The sequence below is a fragment of the Canis aureus genome, unplaced genomic scaffold (assembly GCF_053574225.1).
Source record: "Canis aureus isolate CA01 unplaced genomic scaffold, VMU_Caureus_v.1.0 NW_027326479.1_RagTag, whole genome shotgun sequence".
Classification (NCBI taxonomy): Eukaryota; Metazoa; Chordata; class Mammalia; order Carnivora; family Canidae; genus Canis; species Canis aureus.
Genome location: NW_027554418.1, coordinates 81288 through 101298, shown reverse-complemented (window position 1 = coordinate 101298; position 20011 = coordinate 81288). Strand labels below are relative to the sequence as shown.

The window sequence follows — 20011 nt, the reverse complement described above, 5'->3', positions numbered from 1 at the left end:
CCAGTCAAAATCTGAAGAATGGGAAGGTATAGGACAATCTCAGGGGAAGCTCTGACCAACTCAATCCCCTCACTGTCCGTTCCCCAGCGCTCACTGGGCAGGAGTGGGGCTAGACCCTGGGATACAAGGGGCGAGGCCCGGTCCTCAAACTGTGGGATTTCCCAGACTGACAAGTGATCAGTGTGCCAGAGCCAGTGTTGGGGAACACAAGGTGGGAGGGGGGTGGCTATGGGAACTCCAAGGAGGTGCCCCTTCTGCTTGGAGGCCCAGAAGCCCAAATATGCTCATAGGCTGGGAATCTTCATGGAGCCTGGGCCAAGGGCCAGCAGGAAGCCTGGATTTATCTTCCTGGTCTGAAGAGACTCAACCTGTGACAGCCAATAATGCTGACAATCCCCATAATCCCCACTTGAGCTTCAGCAACATACTCGGCATGAGCGCTACTCCACCCTCTCTAGTCACCACCAACGCCTCTGATGGATAGGCCTCATCCATGGGGCATTTCACAGAGAAGCAAGCAGTGCTTAGTCTACAGTTGGTCTGATCTCACAGTAACAGACACACAATCCATCCATTTACTTCCCTCGTGAGTGTTTACTGAGCACCTACTATGTGCCAGACACTGTTGTAAGTACTGGAGATGTAGTAGAATTCAACACAGATAAACCCCTATAAGCTCCTGCCTTCATGAAGTTCCTACTCTACTGGAAGCTAAGTAACAAAGAAATAAAGGAAACATAGATTAGAGAGTGGGTGTGCTTTAACAGGCCAGATCATTGGTTCCTTCTAACCCGATGACCCTGAGAACACTCTGCCCACGCTGGAGCCCATAGGAAGGGAGGGTGCTGACTCAAGAGGTGGGGGCAGCCCCCAGAGCCAAAGCCTCTCATTATTATGAGCTCAGATTTTGGGGGGGGGGCCTCTGGCCCTCCAAACCCATCCATCTCCGAAGATCATAATAACATTGAGTTTCTGGGCCTGCAAGCCACATAGGGCCAGTCAAGCTTCCACTCCTCAGCGGGCCCTGATTGAGGAGCTTCCAGCATCCTGGCAGGCACCCCCGGCTCATCCCTTTCTAAGTGCAGCTCCCCCCACTGTCTATAGCTGATGCTCATTGGCAGCACAGACCTTGGCCGGGACTGTTGGCACCTACGTGCAGCCTTCCTTACAATATGGTAGACTTTGTACCATTCACATGGCAGCTCAGAGCTCCAATGATGAATGTCCCTGGAGAACTTGAAGGAAGCTGAAGTGTCCACCCGACCTCGCCTGGGAAGCCCTATCACAGCACTTCTATCTTGCCCTACTGTCACCATACTCTCTCTAAGGCTGGCTCAGCTTCAAAAAGAGAAGACACAGACCCCAGTTCTCAATGGGTGCAGTGCCAAAGAATTTGTGGACGTGTTTTTTTTTTTTAAGATTTTATTTATTTATGCATGAGAGACAGAGAGAGGGAGGCAGAGACACAGGTAGAGGGAAGAGAAATAGGCTCTATGCCTAGAGCCCAACACAAGACCCGATCCCGGGACTCTGAGATCACGCCCAGCTCCAAAGGCAGACGCTCAACCGCTGAGCCACCCAGGCATCCCTGTGGACATGTTTTAGAACTGCCACACATGGCTAGGAGTGGTGGCACCAGGTGAACTTGGGCTGTCTGATGGCAGTCTCCACATTAGGCCACAGGACTTCATGTGATCCCAGACCACTGGGAAAGAGAAGCAAGGGTCCTCACTAAGGCAGTGGATGTGGGCATAGAGAGGAGACAAAGGGGACACTATCCAGGTGGAAACTCTGTCCTGTCTGTCATGGACATCTCTAGTGTGGACACACAGAGGACTGGGGACCACTGGGCTGGATGGGGGTGTGTATGTTCACAGAGCCACTTCTGGGTGGCAGAGGTGGGGGTGGGGGGCTGAATCGGTGCCTAGCACCGGGGAGAAGGGAGGAGGGCCCTGCCCTCGGTGAGCCTGGACAGGTCACCAGCCAAACTTCTCAGAGTTTTCAAGAGGAGCTGGTGAGAGCGCATTAGAGATATCAGATCCCTGCCCAGAGTGTAGCCACCACGGTGAGATTTGGGAAGTGAAACTTTTTCAAGGCCAAATTTCTCGTTTGTTGTTTGAGGTTGGCTTTCAGCGGCCACCCTGCTCCGAGCTGCTGACAGAGGCCTGGAGCCTGAACTGCCCAGAAACTTGCCTGGGGGATGTGGGAGAAGGGCAGACCGTTGGCTCCCAGGTGACCCCTCCTTGGGGATTCCCAGTGGGGAGAAGGCTGGTGAACGCCATGGGGGCTGCGGCCCAGAGGGGGCAGGGCAGGGACTCTGGCCTGGGAGTCAGCCTGGGTATTGGTGGCAGCTCCACCAGGAAAGAGCTGTGTGACATTCAGAAGGCACTTTCCTCTCAAGAGCTTAGTTTCCTCATCCACCAAATGTCAAGACAGTTGATCTTTAAAGGTGCTCCCCTCCACTGACATCACGAGTTCACATGCCCTCTCCAGAGACACCAGTTCACCCCAAACCCCTTCTCTTAGCCCCCACCCAGAGCCTGCTAACTGGACAAACACACAGGAGATGTTCCTAAAGATGAGGTCTTGGATTCAGCCTAGATCCACCTCGATCTCAGGCAGAGTTTCTCCCAAGCTGGACCTGACCCCCTCCTACCTCACCCCATTCCCAGGGAGGATGAGGAGAGTGTGGATGGCCTGGGGGCGGGGATCAGCACTGCTGTAGAAAGCACTGTGCACATTGACTCTCCTTCCCAGGGATCAGGAGCACCTGTCCCAGCATCTCTCCGTGTCCCCTAGCACGTGTCCAGCCACCCACCAGGCAGGAAACAGGGCAGGAGTGGGAGGGGAAAGATGGAAAAGTCTCAGGCTTGGGTGCCCACCCAGCTTGTCCTTAGAGCTCAGATGTCTCCTAGGGGCTTGTCACAATGCTTATTAATCACATGGGGTAATTCATGCTTAATATGCATTCTCCTTGTCACACTGGAAGCTCCATGAGGTAGGGACTCGTTCTGATTCACTGCTTTATCCCCAAAGCTTGGAACTATGATTTGCATGTAGGAGATGCCCAATAAATAACTGTTAAGTTATTTAAGTGAATGAATGAATGAATGAATGAATGAATACTTTCAAAGTGCTTTTAATCTACTGTGGAAAGACGAGGCACATACAAATACTATGATAAAAAGCTTTTTTTGTCATTCAACATTTATTATTAGTATACCAGCTAACCACGGTGCCTGGGTGGCTCAGTTAAGCGGACAACTCTTAGTTTCGGCTCAGGTCACGATCTCAAGATCCTGGGAATCAAGCCCCAGGTCAGGCTCTGTGCTCAGCGTGGAGGGAGTGTGCTTCAGATTCTCTCTACCTCTTCCTCCAGCTCATGCATGCACATTCTCTCTCTCTCTCTCTCTCTCTCTCAAATAAATAAATCTTTTTTTAAAATACCAGCTAACAAAAAAATAAAAATAAAAAAAAAAAAACAGCTAACATACACCAGGGACTAACTAACTCTGTGCCAGACTAAAGTTGCCAGATTTGGCAAATAATTTAAATATAAGACACCCAGTTAAATTAGAATTTCAAGTAAATAAATAATTTTTCTTAGCATAGGTAAGTCCCATGTAATCTGGGTGTCTTGCATTTTATCCAAACCAGGTCACATTCTCTAATTCTCACACCAACCCTGCGGGACATTATTACTAACATGCCCCTTTACAGATGAGGAAACAGGCACAAGAGGGATAAGTAACCTGTCAGAGCTCACACTGCTGCCAAGTGGCCAAGTCAAGGCTAGATCCTGAGCACCTGGAGCTTCGGGTCAGTCTGCTAATCACCACCTTCTCTTGTATCCCAACAAATGTCCATAAGTGGTAGGCATGGGTCTGGGCTCTGAGACCCCAGAGGGAAAGATCAGCTCTGGCTGGCGGGGGGGGGGGGGGGGGGGGGGGAAGATCCAGAAAAGCTTCCCAGAGGAGGGACAGGAAAGGAGGCGGGACACAAAGTGGACAGAGTCCTGGGGGAGGCAAGTCAGAGAAGAGAGAGCAACTCAGACTCCAACTGCCAGCCCATTCTCAGCTGTGCCCCAGCTCTCTGAGCCTTGACTCTGGTGCTCCATAAAATGGGCACAGCACAGACCCACAGTGTCTCATCTAAACTCCTGGAAGTTGGGACGCCTGGGTGGCTCAGCAGTTGAGCATCTGCCTTAGGCTCAGAGCCTGATCCTGGAGTCCCAGAATCGAGTCCCACATAGGGCTCCCTGCATGGAGCTGCTTCTCCCTCTGCTTCTCTCTGTGTGTGTATGTGTGTGTCTCATGAATAAATAAAATAAAATAAAATAAAATCTTTTTTAGGGGTCCCTGGGTGGCTCAGCAGTTTAGTGCCTGCCTTTGGCCCAGGGCGTGATCCTGGAGTCCTGGGATTGAATCCCACATCAGGCTTCCTGTATGGGGCTTGCTTCTCCCTCTGCTTCTCTGTGTGTGTGTGTGTGTCTCTCATGAATAAATAAATAAAAATCCTTTAAAAAAATAAATAAAATAAAATCTTTTTTTAAAAATTAAAAAAATAAACATAAACTTCTGGAAGTCCAATGGGTTTTGGAATCTGGATTTTTTCTGGTTTTATTTTTAATATTTTATTTATTTATTCATGAGAGACACAGAGAGGCAGGGGGAGAAGAAGTAGGCTCCCCACGGGGAACCCGATGTGGGGACTCGATTCCAGGACCCCGGGATCACGACCTGAGCCAAAGGCAGATAGATGCTCAACCACTGAGCCACCCAGGTGCCCCATTCTCTGGTTTTAGAAAGGAAAATCAGTGCATCGATTGTATATTATGTAGCTCCTCCAGGGGACCTGGGACAGCATCTTGTACTCAGGTGCATTTCCGCAGTAAAATCTGTAAGCACCACGTTCTGTGGGATAAATAAGGACTGCAACCTAGTCACATGTCCTTTCGGGTCAGGTTTTGCCATCCTGTAAATCTGGCTTTCAGGCATTTCGGGATTCTTGAACTGGGGACAAGGGAGAAGAAGGCACCCATCCTCTCCAGGGCCGGTGGGTCGTCCCCCTCCCCTCCCGCCACCCCACCCCCACCGCCCTGCAGAAAGGGCGCTGGTCCCCAGGCTTCCCCTGCGCTCCTTCCCGAGCCGCCTACGAGGGGCCGGGAGGAGCCCGGCGCTGGCTGGTGCGCGCGGAGGCGGCTACAGAGTTTCCAAATAGGAAAAGCGGCTGCGGGCCCGGGACGCGGCGGGGCGTTCCCCGGCTGCCTGCGCCCTGAGTCACCCGGTAGGCAGCAGGCGGCGCAGGAATGCGGCGGGGGCCCGGCGCCCCGGGGGCGGGGGGTTGCGCGGCGAGGGCACAGCAGCGCTCAGCCTCCGGGGACTAAGCGACACCCGCCCTGCGGACCCCTGGGGTACGCGCGCTGCCCTGCGCTGCAGAGAGGACGCGCCCCCACCCGCCCCGCTCGGCCCTCCCCGCCAGCGCTCCTCCTCGAAGGGCGCCCTTGCTCTCTGGGCCTCCGAAGGAGATGTGGGGAGAAATAGTACAACTTCCTAGTCTCTTTCTTTGTATTTCATCCTTTAAAAATTTTCTTTCAAACATGTAGTATATTCACATATTCTAGGTATTCACATATTCTAAGTATCTTTCTCACCTGAGAAAGGTAGATACCAGGGTCTCCAAGAAAGATTTGTACACCCATCTGGGTAGAAGCATTATTCTCAGTATCCAAAAGGTGAAAGCACAGGGGTCCATGGAGAAATGAAAGAATAAACAAAATGTGGTATATATAAAATGCGGTGGAATATTATTCAACCTTAAAAAGGAAGAAAATTTAAAAAAAAAAAAAGGAAGCAAATTCTGACACCTGCTGCAGGATGGATGAACCTCGAGGACATTATGCTCAGTGAGAGTATTCGGTGACATAGAGGCAGATGTTGGAGGATTCCACTTCTAGAAAGTGACTAGAGTGGGGACACTGGTGTTTAGTGGGCACAGAGCTCTGGCTTGGAAAGGTGGGTGACTCCTAGAGGGGGAGAGCGGGAGGACTACACAGCAGTGTGAATGTGCAGGATGTCGCTGAGCGGGATACCTCAGAAGGGTTAAGATGGTAAACTTCAAGCTATATGTGTTTTACTACAAATTTTTTTCAGAAAAGAAGAAGAATGTAAAGGTGCAAAAGTCAGTCCTCTACCTCCTGTCCAGCAGCCATGCAGTTCCTTACCCCAAGCCCCCTAATGTCACCATCAGTTTTGTGTATCCTTCCAGAGAGAAGCTATACATATACAAGCAAGTCCATCTGACATGCATCCTATAAATGTGTAAGTATAAACATGAATACAACATATCTATGCACACTTTTTCTTTTTTAAAAAGTGTAGACAGCAGCATACTCACACTTTACCTTTTCCACTTTCTATACAGATGAACTTCCTCATTTTGCTTTTTTTTTTTTTTTAATGGCTAAAAAAAAAAAATTGGCTATGGGGTGCCTGGGTGGTTAAGCCTTGAAGTCTGCTTGGGATTCTCTCCCTCTGCCTCTCTCCGCTGCACACACACTCTCTAACTACATACATACATACATACATACAATCTTTTTATTTTTTTAAAGACTGTATGTATTTATTTGAGAGAGAGAGAATGAGCAGTAGAGGGGCAGAGTGAGAACAGGCTCCCCACTGAGCAGGGAGACAGATGTGGGAATTGATTCCAGGACTCCAGGATCATGACCTGAGCCAAAGGCAGATGCTTAACCAACTGAGCCATCCAGGTGCCCCAAAGACAATCTTTTTTTAAAAAATGGCTTCACTGTGCTCACTTTAGGAGCACATATACTAAAAACAGCTTTGCCGATAGAATTTGCACAAAACTCACCCACTGTAAGTATACTGTACAATGATTTTTAGTAAACTTACAGAATTGTGCAGTTTTGAGTATAATCGATTTTCAAATACTTCCATCATCCCTAAAGTTCCTTTGGGTCCTTTAAAGTTTAATCCTCACCCCCACCCCTCACCCCACTAACCATCGAGCTGCTTCCTCTCACTATGGCTTGCCTTCTCTGGAAATTTCATATGGTCATTTGTGTCTGGTTTCTTTTACTAAACATCACGTCTTTGAGATTTATCCATGTGGTAGCATGTTTAATGAGTTTACTCCTGAGTAGTATTCCATTGTATGGGTATTTCACATTTTGTTTATCCACTCACAAACTGATGGATATTAGGATGTTCACAGGTTTTTTGTTGTTGTTTTTTTTTTTTAAGGATTTTATTTATCTATTCATGAGAGACACACAGAGAGAGGCAGAGACCAAGCAGGGGGAGAAGCAGCCTCCATGCAGGGAGCCTGACGTAGGACTCGATTCCAGGACTCCAGGATCACACTCTGGGCTGAAGGCAGGGGCTAAACTGTGAGGCCACCTAGGGATCCCCTGTTCACAGGTTTTTATAATGTGAATGATGCTGCTATGAGCACTCGCAGACAAGTCTTTGTGGTGCCCATGTTTTAATTCCTCTTGGGTGGATAGATACCTAGAAGCATTGCTGCGACACGTGATCAGTTTTTGTTTAACTTTTTAAAAAACTATGAAACTGCTTTCCAAAGCAGTGGCACCTATTTACATTCTCCCCAGTGGTGGATGACCATTCTAAATTGCCCACATCCTCGATAGCACTTGTTATGATCTTTTTGATTCTAGAGGGTGTGAAGGGGTATCGCATGTGGTTTTAATTTGCATTTCCCTGATAAAAATGAAACGGAGCATATTTGTGTGCTTATTGACCATTTGTATATCTTCTCCAATAAAATGTCTACTCAATCTTTTGTCCATTTTTTAAAAAAGATTTATTTATTTATTTATTTATTTATTTATTTATTTATTTATTCGAGAGAGAGAGAAAAACGCATAGACACAGGCAGAGGAAGAAGCAGGCTCCATGCTGGGAGCCTGACACGGGACTCGATCCCAGGACTCCAGGATCACATCCTGGGCCAAAGGCAGGCGCTGAACCGCTGAGCCACCCAGGGACCCCTCTTTTGTCCATTTTTAACTTCAGTTGTCCTCTTATTGTTGAGTTACAAGACTTCATTCCTTTTTTAAAAAAGATTATTTATCTATTTATTCATGAGAGACAGAGATAGAGAGACAGAGATATAGGCAGAGGGAGAAGCAGGCTCCCTGCGTGGAGCCCAATGTGGGACTCTACCCCAGGACTCCAGGATCATGCCCTGAGCCAAAGGCAGGCACTCAACCACTGAGCCACCCAGGTGTCCCAGATTTTATTCTTTTTTATTTTTATTTTATTAGTTTTTAATTTTTTTTTAAATTTATGATAGTCACACAGAGGAGAGAGAGAGAGAGAGAGGCAGAGACACAGGCAGAGGGAGAAGCAGGCCCCATGCACTGGGAGCCTGACATGGGATTCGATCCCAGGTCTCCAGGATCGCGCCCTGGGCCAAAGGCAGGCGCTAAACCACTACGCCACCCAGGGATCCCAGATTTTATTCTTTTTTATAGCTCAGTTGTGTTCCGTTGTATGGATGAGGCATAATTCGTTTGTTTCTTATTGAAATCTCTTTAAAATTGTCATTTTATGTGTAATTTTATAAAAATATATATAATTTCACAGTGAGCATACTATATTAGTGTAATAGTATATGTTCCTGACATAAATAAGTAAATAAATACATTTGGGGGGATATAGCCTAAAATTATTTTCCTGAAAGGGTATCAGTAAAGTTTGGAGAGCCCTGGCCTGAGCCTTGATCCTCCTGCCGGCTGGCCTCACCTCATCCTTCAGGCCTGTTCCAGCCATCCTGAGCTTGCTTTGGATGCCCTCGGCCCCTGCACCCTGTCCTGGCCTCCCTTGGCCTGCGTCTGCCCAGCGACATGGCTTCACGCGCAGTCTAAGCTCAGTTGCTCCGAGGGACCAGACTCTGCTGGTCATTTCCTCTCCCCCTGGTTGGTTGGTTGGTTGGTTGGTTCCTTCATCTTCTTCATTTTGACCATCATCATCGCCACCATTTATTGCAGATGTACCTTATGCCCGGATCAAACATTTCATCCTCCGACCAAGCTCGTGAGGTGGAGCTTCTTTGTGGCATCTTGCTGAAGAGGAAGCAGAGGCTCAGGTGGGCTACATGTCTTGTCCTTAAGGGTTGGCAATGGAATTCAAGCACAGGTTGACTAACTCCAAAGCTCATACCTGTGGCTGGTCCATGACCCTACCCTGGAGGGATTTCCTCTGATTCTTGGCAGACATCTCGGAGTTATCTCTGATGAGGGCAGTGTCAGGGGAGGACCTGAGAAATGAGAACTGAGGGTAACCTGCTCATCCCAGGCCAGGGCAGCTGCGGAGCAGGTACTATTTGGGGCAGGACAGGGGTAAGGTAGGAGAGCCTGAGGTCCCCAGAGCGTGGGCACCTCTGCCCTCTTCCCACCCCAGCCTCAGGCTCAGCTCACAGGGTGGGAGAGAGGAGGTGAAGCCCAGAGTATGGGGGATGTAAGAGGTACTCGGGCTTTCTGAACTTTGTGAGGAAAAAGCTAAGCTCTATAATCACACTTGGTGCTTTCACTTTCCCTGTTTCTCAGTGAGCTTTTCTTTTTTTTTTTTTTTTTAAGGTTTTATTTATTTATTCATGAGAGACAGAGAGAGAGAGAGAGAGAGAGGCAGAGACACAGGCAGAGGGAGAAGCAGGCCCCATGCAGGGAGCCCGAGGTGGGACACGATCCCAGGACTCCAAGGATCATGCCCTGGGTCAAAGGCAGGCGCCAAACTGCTGAGCCACCCAGGGATCCCCTCAGTGAGCTTTTCTATTGGAAAACTCTAGCCTTGTCTGAGCTGAACCAAAGGAGAAGGGATCTGTGGGCACCCAAGGGGATGGGGAAGGACAAGGGGTCAGGCCCCCTCTGACAAACAGTATCAGCTCTCAGGAGCTCACATCTGATGACTCCATCATTGGTTCCAGAAACATGCATGAATGCCTCCCTGGTGTTCAATCCATACCCCTTGACCTGGCATTCAAGCCTTTCCCTCTTTCAGCTTCAGCCTTTGCTCCTCTCTATGCTAACCCTCTGCCCAGAATCTTCTTTCTTCTCCAACTCCCCAGATCTAACATTCAAATGGCAGTCATCCTTCAAGGCCCAACCCAGATGCATCCTCTTCCATGAAGCCTTCCTTGATCCCCTTAACTAAAAATGATATCTCCAGGACACTTGGGTGGCTCAGTGATTGAGCATCTGCCTTCGGCTCAGGGTGTGATCTGGGAATCTGGAGATCATATCCCATATCAGGCTCCCTGCGGGGAGCCTGCTTCTCCATCTACCTGTCTCTGCCTCTCTCTGTGTGTCTCTCATGAATAAATAAATAAAATCTTTAAAAAAATAAAAATAAAAGAGACATCTCCTTCCTCTGAACTCCCACAGCCCCTGGTTCATACCTTTCAGAGGGCACATTTCATTGTTCTGTCAACAGTAGGCACTGTTACCCCACTCCTCATTCATCTTCCTTCAGATCATAGCACCCCAATCTTCCCCTAGATTTGGCATGTGATCCAGAAGAAGCTGACTGCACCCAAGTATCCAGAGAGGGGCCTATGACCCAGGCCTAGCAGCCAAAGCATCACATGTTCTCTTCAACACCCCCATCCCCATCCCCAACAGAGATTGGTTCAGGATCAGGCCTGGGACCCAGAGTCAGTTAAATCAGGGTTTTCCTGGTATGACCAGGAGATGGACCCATCTTTTCAGGTGAGACTGACAAACACAGAATATAGTCCTAGGAGAATGAAGCCAAAACAAAGAAAAGCAGAGCCAGGCAGATTGCATACAAGGCCTTGGAGTCAGCCGAGTCTGAAGCTGGATTTTTTTTTAGACATGGGGACAAAATACTCTTTTTTTGAGTTGGTTCAGTTTGATTAACTCAAAGCATGGACTTAAGGTAACAGAGAAGTTAGGGGGCTAACAAAAAGATAAAGATGTCAGCTTTGATAAACTTACTTTGAATTCTGCAATCAGAACATCTAAAGAGTCCATGTTAATTTTGGCACACACACACATCACACACATTATTTCAAAAAATAGTGTTTAAAAAGAAGATAGTATTTCAGGGGCACCTGGGTGGCTCAGTGGGTTGAACATCTGACTCTTGGTTTTGGCTCAGGTCCTGATCTCATGGGTCGTGTGATCAAGCCCTATATCAGGCTCCACGCTGAGCAGGAATCTTCTTGGGAAATTCTCTCCCTTTGCCCCTCCTCCTGCTTGCTCACTCTCGCTCTCTCCAAAATAAATAAATCTTTTATATTTTTTTAATTTTTTTAAAGATTTTTTTTAAGTTCTTTTTTTTTTTTTAAGATTTTATTTATTTATTCATGAGAGAGAGAGAGAGAGAGAGAGAAGAGACAGACACAGGCCAGAGGGAGAAGCAGGCTCCATGCAGGGAGCCTGACGTGGGACTCCATCCTGGGTCTTCAAGATCAGGTCCCGGGCTGAAGGCGGCGCTAAACCGCTGAGCCACTAGGACTGCCCCATAAATAAATCTTTTAAAAAATTAGCATTCCAGAAAATTACATTTGAATCTGAATCACTTTCAGAAGTGAGAAGCACACAACCTTTTCTATCTAGACATCCAGTTACTTATAACTAAAAAATCCCTGACTGTTATACTCCCCTGTGTTGTGATTTTTCCATAGCTAATGTCCTATTTGAGCCTATGGGATAGAAGTTCCTGGAAGGCAGGGCCACAGCCTCTTGGCTTTGTGCTCCCCCAGCACCCATACAGGGTCCTCCCCACAGAGACACTCGGAGATGAGCGTTTGAGAACTGTCTGGATGAGGAGTGAACACTCTCACTGTCCTGGCCCAGGCAGGAGCCAGCCCAGGGTCCTGAGACCCCCTCCTTCTCCCCAGGCCTGACCTGATAATGGGCAGCCCTACCCTGGGCTTCCTGCCTGCCACTCCCAGCCCATGGCTCCAGAGTCAGTGGGGGCCAGAAAGTGGTGATTGCCCAGATTGCAAGAGCTCTGCATCCACAGGGATACATCTAAAAGACAATATGAGGCTCAGAGACTTCCAGGCACTCTGGCCAGCATCTGGAGAGGAGCCAGTGGCATCTGGGCCTTAGTGTTTGGAAGCTTTGGGAGGGTGCGGTGTGTGGACACAGAGAAGCTGTGCCAAAAATGAGCAGCTTGGGAAAGAAGCAATAGGGAAAAGCCTAATGCCGTGTGGAAGAGGAAGCAGAGCAGGAGGCCAGACCCCAGGGGTCTCTGCTATGTGGGGGCTCAGAGAGACCTTCAGTACTCTCCCATCTGTTTCTGGTGGCTTGTCTTGGGGCAGTCCCCTCAGCCCCATGCTTACTCTGGGACTCTCATAACAACATGTCTGGTGTTCTCTGTTCTCAGTAGCCAAGTGGGTACAACAGTGATGTGTCTGGAATTCTGTTCTGGTATATTAGTCAGAAACAGCCATAGTGAGCTGCAGTAAAAAATTAATCTCTCAAAAAAAATTAATCTCTCAATCTCAGGGCTCTAGCACAACAGAGATGTGTCTCACTCACACAAGTCAGACAACTCTCCAGGTCAGCTGTCCTTTGTACAATGGCCTGCTGATCCAAGCTGCATCCTTCTAGGGGCTCCTCCCTTTCAAGCCATGGCCCCTATATTCACCACTAACAGGAAAAGAACAGGAGGGTCCAACATTTAAATGCTTTGGTCCAGAAATGACATATGTCCCTTCCATTCACAACCCACCGATCAGAGTTAGTCACATGACCACAAGGAAGGCAAGGAAGTGTGGAGGAGCACATGGCTAATCAGTGAGTACTGGGTGCCTCTGCCACACCGGGTGTCCCAGGGAATAGGGATACAGAGGCACAAGGAATTAGCCAACTTTGAAGTTGAATAATTAGGTTCAAACCCAGCCTCCATCAATAGTTAGCTCTGTGACCTTGGGAAAGTTCATTTCTCTGAGACTTACTTTTCTCATCTGTAGAACAGGGATCAAATAAAAGTCCCTACCTCATTAGACTGTTAAGAAGATTAATCAGATAGTGCTCATAAAAAGTGCTTAGCAATCCCTGGTACGTGGTAAGCACTAACAAATACAGGCTATTTAATTAGCCTCAATTTGCTTAGAAAAAGCTGAAGATGCTCAATATATGATTGAGGAGACTAGCTAAGACACCAGCAAAGCAGGGGACATCTGGTCCAAAACTGGCCATGCCCTAAGCCCAGAGCACCCTTGTCTCCTTCCCTCCCTTCTAGAAGGATCTATATGGACCTGCAGTGTGCGAGAGTTCTGTCCTCTTTCCCAAGGCACCTGTGTCTGAAGCCTTGGTGTTAGTTGTGAGGAGAAAGCCTTGGTCCTCAGTTGAGAGAATTTCAAACATTGTGAGCAGATGAGGAAGGGGGAGATCTGCTCCCAAATGTTGCTCCTGCTCCTGTTTTATGGCAAAAAGGGTGCTCAGAGAATGGAAGACCTCAGTGTGGATACTAAGATCCCTGAAAAGCTTCTTGGAAGCTGATTTAGCTTCTTGGAGTCAGATTTAGGCAAAGTGTCTAGAAGGAGGTGCAGGGGGTGGCTGAGTGAGGTGGAAAGCAACTTCTGAGACAGAGGAAAATCATGAGACATCCACACTTGGGAAGGGGTTTGTCAAATCCAAACAGCCCTCTACAGTTTATAGAACAAGCTCTCAAGGCTGGTTAAAACTCAGCAGGGCTCAGTGGCAGGGGCAGCAAAATCCAAATTCTTCTTTCCAGTGTCAAGTTGTCCCTGGGAAAGAGCTGCGGAGCCAGGAGCCACATTTTTCCAGGCTCCCTGTGTCGAACTGTGGCCCCACAATAGGTCCTTGCCAATGGAAAGTGAGCAAAAGTAAATAAAGGGTGTCACCTCTGTGCCAAGGCTTTCGCCAAGTGGTTATGCCTTCTGCAGGGTTTCCTTCCCCTCCTCCTAGATGGGTGCCAAGGATGACAGCTAGACCAGGGGATGGTAGGGCTTCAAAAATGCAAAAAGCCCGGTCTCTAAATTGTCTCTAAATCACTGCATTGGAGGAAAGCCACCCACAATCCCAGAACTACTGCTCAGAACTGGTATATTAGTAAGACGGAAGCAATGTATTTGGGGGTTTCATTGTTACAGAACTGACATTGTCTCAAAGCACGGTGGGTACACCTTTCCTGGAAGGGGCTTGAGGGGCATTGTGGAGAATACAGAGGGGTGACAGCCCCCTTTGGCACTGCCACTGCCCCCCAACATTCCTTTTGCCTAGCAACAGGGCTATCCCTGTGACTTCCTCCCCTCCCTCCTCTCACCCACCCTTCCTAATGGATGGGGGACAGAACCCAGGATGGGTGGAGCTTCGGTTTGTTCAGTTTCTGCTTCTTGAGAATCTTTCCTTAGAGCATGACGTGGAAGTTTTGGCCTTTGTGAGAGGTGTGGGCAGTTGCCTCTGTAACTGGGTGGGGTGACATGAAGAAATGGGGCTGGAGAAACCTTGAGGGTGGCAGTAGGTAGGGGAGAGCAGACAGCCAGCCCAGGAGTGTGGTGGTGATAGTTTGAGCCCAGTAAATCCTAGGTGCTTCTGCTTCCATGTCTTCCCTACAGGCTGAGCCAGCTGAGGACCAGAGGCCACCACAGCCTCTCATACAGAGGACAGAATGTACCACAGAGGGCCATGCTCCTCCCAGGCCAGGGTGGCAGCAGCGCCCCCTAGAGGGCTGGTTGGATTGAGGCAGCTCAGAAAGTTGGGGAAGGGAGAACAAGAACACTTTCCCAAGACCCCAGTTTTGGCACTGGCCTGCCCTTCCTCTCCTAAGAGGAAGTTGAGGAAGGCCTTCCCTTCTTGGGAACAGGAGAGGGAAAGGAAGCTGGCCTTCCATGCTTTATCGTGCATCTGACCTCCCTCCGGTCACATCAACGTGTTTGTCACTCCCTCAGCCCTTCTGCAGTTGCCTGCAAACAATGGCACCTCCCCCATCTCCATGTCCCAACATCTAGGACCTCCTGAAAGTCTGTCCTTCCTGTTACTGTTCTGGCTTCCAGCTCTGTTGCAATACTAGAAAATGAAATTTGAAAAATTTCATTTAACAACAGCATGAAAAAAAAAACAAAAAACAAACATGAAATACTTGGGAATAAGTTTCACAAAAGATGCATAAGACCTGTGCACTACAGGGTGGGGGGATGGGGTAACTGGTGACAGGCCTTAAGGAGAGCACGTGATGAGATGAGCACTGGATGTTATACTATATATAAGTTGGCAAATTGAATTTAAATAAAATATATTTTTAAAAACTGACATAAACTGGGAAAATAAAAAAATTTTAAAAAACCTATGCACTACAAAATATTGCTGAAAGAAATTTGAAATTCAAGAAGACCTAAGGAAATGGAGAAATATGTTCATGGATTGGCAAAACTCAGTATCAAGTATCAATATTGAGATGTCTATTCTCTCCAAAATGATCTACAGATGCAACCCAATTTCAATTATAATTCCAGCAGAGCAGATTCTTTTGTAGAAATTCACATGTTGACTCAAAAATTTTTATGGAAATGCAGAGGATCTGGAATATTCAAAGCTTCTTGAAAAAGAAGAAAATTAGAGAATTTACCCTACCTGACTTCATGATTTATTATAATGCTATAGTAATCGAGGCATTGTGGTATTATCACAATGACAAACAAATGGATCAATGGAATAGAAGAGAGAACCCAGAAATAGACCAACAATTAAACTAGTCATTTGATTTTTTTATACAATCACCAAAGCTTTTCAATGGAAAGGGGAAAGTTTTTTCAACAAATAGTGGTAGAACCAGCTATCCACATGGAAAAAAAAAAACTTCGGGACACCTGGGTGGCTCAGAGGTTTGGCGCCTGTCTTCTGCCCAGGGCATGATCCTGGAGTCCCAGGATCAAGTCCCACATCAGGCTCCCTGCATGGAGCCTGCTTCTTCCTCTGCCTGTGTCTCTGCCTCTCTCTGTATGTCTCTCATGAATAAATGAAATCTAAGAAAGAAAGAAAGAAAGAAAGAAAGAAAGAAAGAAAGAAAGAAAGAAAGAAAGAAAGAAAGAAACATCAACTTCTCCTTCACATCATTCACAAAATAATGATAGACCTCAACCAAAAACTAAAATCATAAAGCTTTTGAAAGAAGATATAGGAGAATATCTTTAAGACTTAGCAGTAAACAAAGATATCTTAAAATAGACTACAAAAAATAACTATATTTAAAAGATTGATACATTTTTCTTCATCAAAATAGAAAAACCTTCTGCTCAGGACTCCTGGGTGGCTCTGCGGTTGAGCATCTGCCTTTGGCTCAGGGTGTGATCCCAGGATCCATGATCGAGTCCCAGATTGGGCTTCCTGCAAGAAGCCTGCTTCTCCCTCTGCCTATGTCTCTGCCTCTCCCTCTCTGTGTCTCTCATGAATAAATATATAAATATTTTTTAAAAAGAAAATAAAAACCTTCTGCTCATCAAAATACACCATTAAGAAAATTATAGCAAGCCTCAGGCTAGAAGAAAATATTTGCAAAATATATCTGACAAAGGACGTGTATACAGAATATATAAAGAACCCCTACAACTCTGTAATAAAAAGATAGAGAACCCAATTCTTAAAATAGACAAAAGATTTGAATAAGACTTCACAAAGGAAATATACAGATGACCAAGAAGCACAGGAAAAAGTGCTTAACATTATTAGTCATTAGGAAAATGAAGAATAAAATCACAATGAGACACCAACATACACCTACCAAAATAGCAAAAATTAAAGACTGACAGCATCAAATGTTGGCACTGGAGTAATCAGAGCTCTCACACATTCCTGGAAGGAATGTAAAATGGTTCAACCACCTTGGATAAAGATCTGGTAGTTTCTTAAAACACAAACCATCTCAACAATTCTACTTCTAGGTATTCACCTAAAAGAAATGAAAGCATGTCCAAAAATATATATATATATATATATATATGACCACAAGAATGTTCATTGCTAGAAACAGTTCTGATGACTATAAAATAAGAATAAATACTTTATTTTGGTATAATCATATAAGGGGATTTACTTAGCAATGAGAAGAATGAACTACCTATACATGCAATATTATGAATGAATCTCCCATTGGGCTAAAAGAACCTAGACACACAAGAGTACATATAATGCAATTTGACTTATACAAAGTCCTAGAATAGGCAAAACTAATCTCTGGTGAAAAAAATGAGAATAATGGTTACCTGGGTAGGGAGAGGAAGAGATTGGGAAGAAGCATAGGGGATTTTCTGGGGTGATGATGACATACTGTGCCTTGATAGGGATTGGAGTTACTACACAGCTGTGGGCATTTGTCCAAATTCACTCATCCTTGAGATTCGGGTATAATTAAGACCTGTGCATTTCTTGGATATAAATTTTACCTAAAAAGAGATAAACAAATACTGAACTCTCATTAATTATGTTCATCCTAAAGTGTTTCTGGGTAAAAGATACTGATGTCCACAACTTTCTTTGAAATGATTCAAAAAAGTTAAAGGATGGAAGGGTGGGTGGGTGGGTAGGTGGAGAGAGATGTATGGATACAAGATTCAGCAAACAGAGCAAAGTGTTAAACGTAGAATCTAATTGGTATATGAGCACGCACATAAAAATCTTTCAAATCTTCTGTATGTTTAACATTTTTCTTAATAAAATGTTTTTGGAGAAAAGAGCAAAACAAATTGTTTCCTGCTGTATCCTCAGGACCTAGAACAGTGTCAGAGCATGCAGTAGGTGCTCAATAAATGCTTATAGAAAGAAAGAAGAAAAGGCGAGGAGATAATGTCAAATAGGATACAAGAGCAATTCCTCAGGAGTACCCTCACTTTCCCACTTCCCCTTTTGTACCAAGTTCTCTTTTTCTTTATGACAGTTGGAAGAGTGTCACTATTCCTCTCCAAGACCATTGGCTCCATATGCTCCAGGTACCATCTCCTCCCAACTTATCAAGAACTGGACTCCTGAGAAATCCTACCCTTTCTACCACCAGCAATTCGTCCTCTGAATCAGGTCATTTGAAACTCCTCCTTGACTCCATGTGCACATCCAACTTCTGTGCCATTTTTTTGGTCCAGTGGTTCTGTTGATATGCTGTATTACGTTCATTGATTTTTGGATGGTAAACCAACCTCACATGTCTGGGATAAATCCCACTTGATCATGGTATCTAATCCTTCTGATATGTTGCTGGGTTTGATTTGCTAGTGTGTTGTGGAGGATTTTTATATCTCTAGTCATTATTTTTATTGATCTCTATTTTTTTCTTCTTGTACTGAATTTTGCTTGGTTTTGTTATCAGGGTAACAATGGCCCCATAGAACGAGTTGGGAAGTGTGTAGTTTCTTTCTGACTAATCTTTTGCTCAAGTTTATCTCTTGATCTTTACAACACTCTGAGAAAAAGCCAAGGCCAAGGAAGGTTTAGCTGGGGTTCTCGACTTGAGCACACAACACAATTAACTGGGAACTTGTTCAAAGCAGATTCTTGGGTTTGGGCTCCAGAGATTCTGACTCAGAAAGTCTGCAGCAAGGCTGGGGATTCTGTATTGGCAACAAGCACCCCCGAGAGATTCTGGGATGAGTGCCCTCTCATTTCATTTTAAGAAACATTGACACAGCTAAGTAGCCACAGAGGATGGGCTAGAAAAGTAATGTTTCTTCATCCAGGAGTCTCAGAGCCTTCAGTGTGTTCCAGGGCTAAGGGGGAAGCTAGCTAGAGTATGAACTATCCCACAAACTTTTTTTTTTTTTTTAAGATTTTATTTATTTGAGAGAGAGAGCATGAGCAGGGAGAGGGGTGGAGTAAAAGGGAGAAGCAGACTCCTCACTGAGCAGGGAGCCCAATACAACATGGAACTTGATCCTAGGATCTCAGGATCATGACCTGAGCAAAGGGCAGACGCTTAACTGACTGAACCACCCAGGTGTCCCTCCCAAACTTATTTGTCCACAAAATCTTTTTGTTTTAGAGGAGCACCTCACAGGATTTGGGAAACACTGCTCCCAACATTATTCAAATGTCCCTCTGAGCTCTCCTGGGGCCTTGTTCTAAGCACTCACTTTAGCCTGCTCTTTGGCTTGTATTTGCATAGCCATCAGTCAGAGGTCTGTTCAGGCAGGCCTCCATTAGGGTTACATGAGTTAGGGATTTGCCTCAATAACAATGTTTCAGGAGGTACCAACAAACTCAATCATCAAGATGTGTTACTATTTGGCAGCTAGGTCAACCAGCTGGCCCATCAGGCAGCCAGTGGATTACTAGAGGGTATAATAATAGTGCAGCAAGGGTAGAGTGACCACTGCAAGTGGGTCAGGATTCAGGGTCTGCCCAGGTGGGGTCCAGCCCTAGGGCAGCAGGACAGTCAAGCCAGACCCATTGTCTGTCTCCCCATGGACTGTGAACACCCCCCCCCCAGTAGAGGGAAGTCTTCCTCACCTCTGAACCCCCAGTCTGAATCCACAGTGCCCAGAACACAGAAGTGTTCAACTCCCTCACACAGAGAACACAGGGTTAATGCCAAGTTCAATTACCTTCCAACCCCTACTTGAGTGTCTAACTCAGCACTAGGCACAAGGAGACGCAGCCAAAGCGTACTTTGAGGTGATTGAGTGGATTGCATCTAGAAAGCTTCCCTAGTATCTGAGCAGCCTTTGTGGTGATGCCTTGCTTTGGGGGGATGAGAGGGCTGGATGCCAGAGAATTTCTGGAAAAAGTCTGTCTTTTCCCAAATACCCTTCCTCTCTGTGTCCAACAGAGCTTGACCTCAAATGTGCAAGTTCTACTATTCAGAAAAAGTTGGGCTCGGGCCTGACTGGGCTGGTACTAGATGTTTGTGATTTGTGTAATCATTGTGGCCTGGTTGGGCTCTGTAGCTGAGAGGCCCTCAGACCTGAGCTTGGGAAAAAAAAAATCTGAATGCCAAAAGCAGTTGCCCTGGGACACTTTGCTGGGCCCGCCCTTCAGGCTGGTTCC

At 46.5% G+C, this 20011-nt stretch overlaps 1 long non-coding RNA gene across 2 annotated transcripts; it reads left to right on the top strand.

The window, feature by feature from the left end:
* Nucleotides 1–4963: 4963 nt before the first annotated feature.
* Nucleotides 4964–18332, top strand: LOC144309543 (uncharacterized). Of its 2 annotated transcripts, none has more exons than XR_013375500.1 (4): nt 4964–5055; nt 6153–6320; nt 9035–9132; nt 17913–18332. It is a non-coding gene; the product is annotated as an uncharacterized LOC144309543 (long non-coding RNA). The 2 variants fall into 2 exon arrangements; XR_013375501.1 differs by lacking the exon at nt 4964–5055 and adding an exon at nt 5150–5286.
* The last annotated feature ends 1679 nt before the right edge of the window (nt 18333–20011 follow it).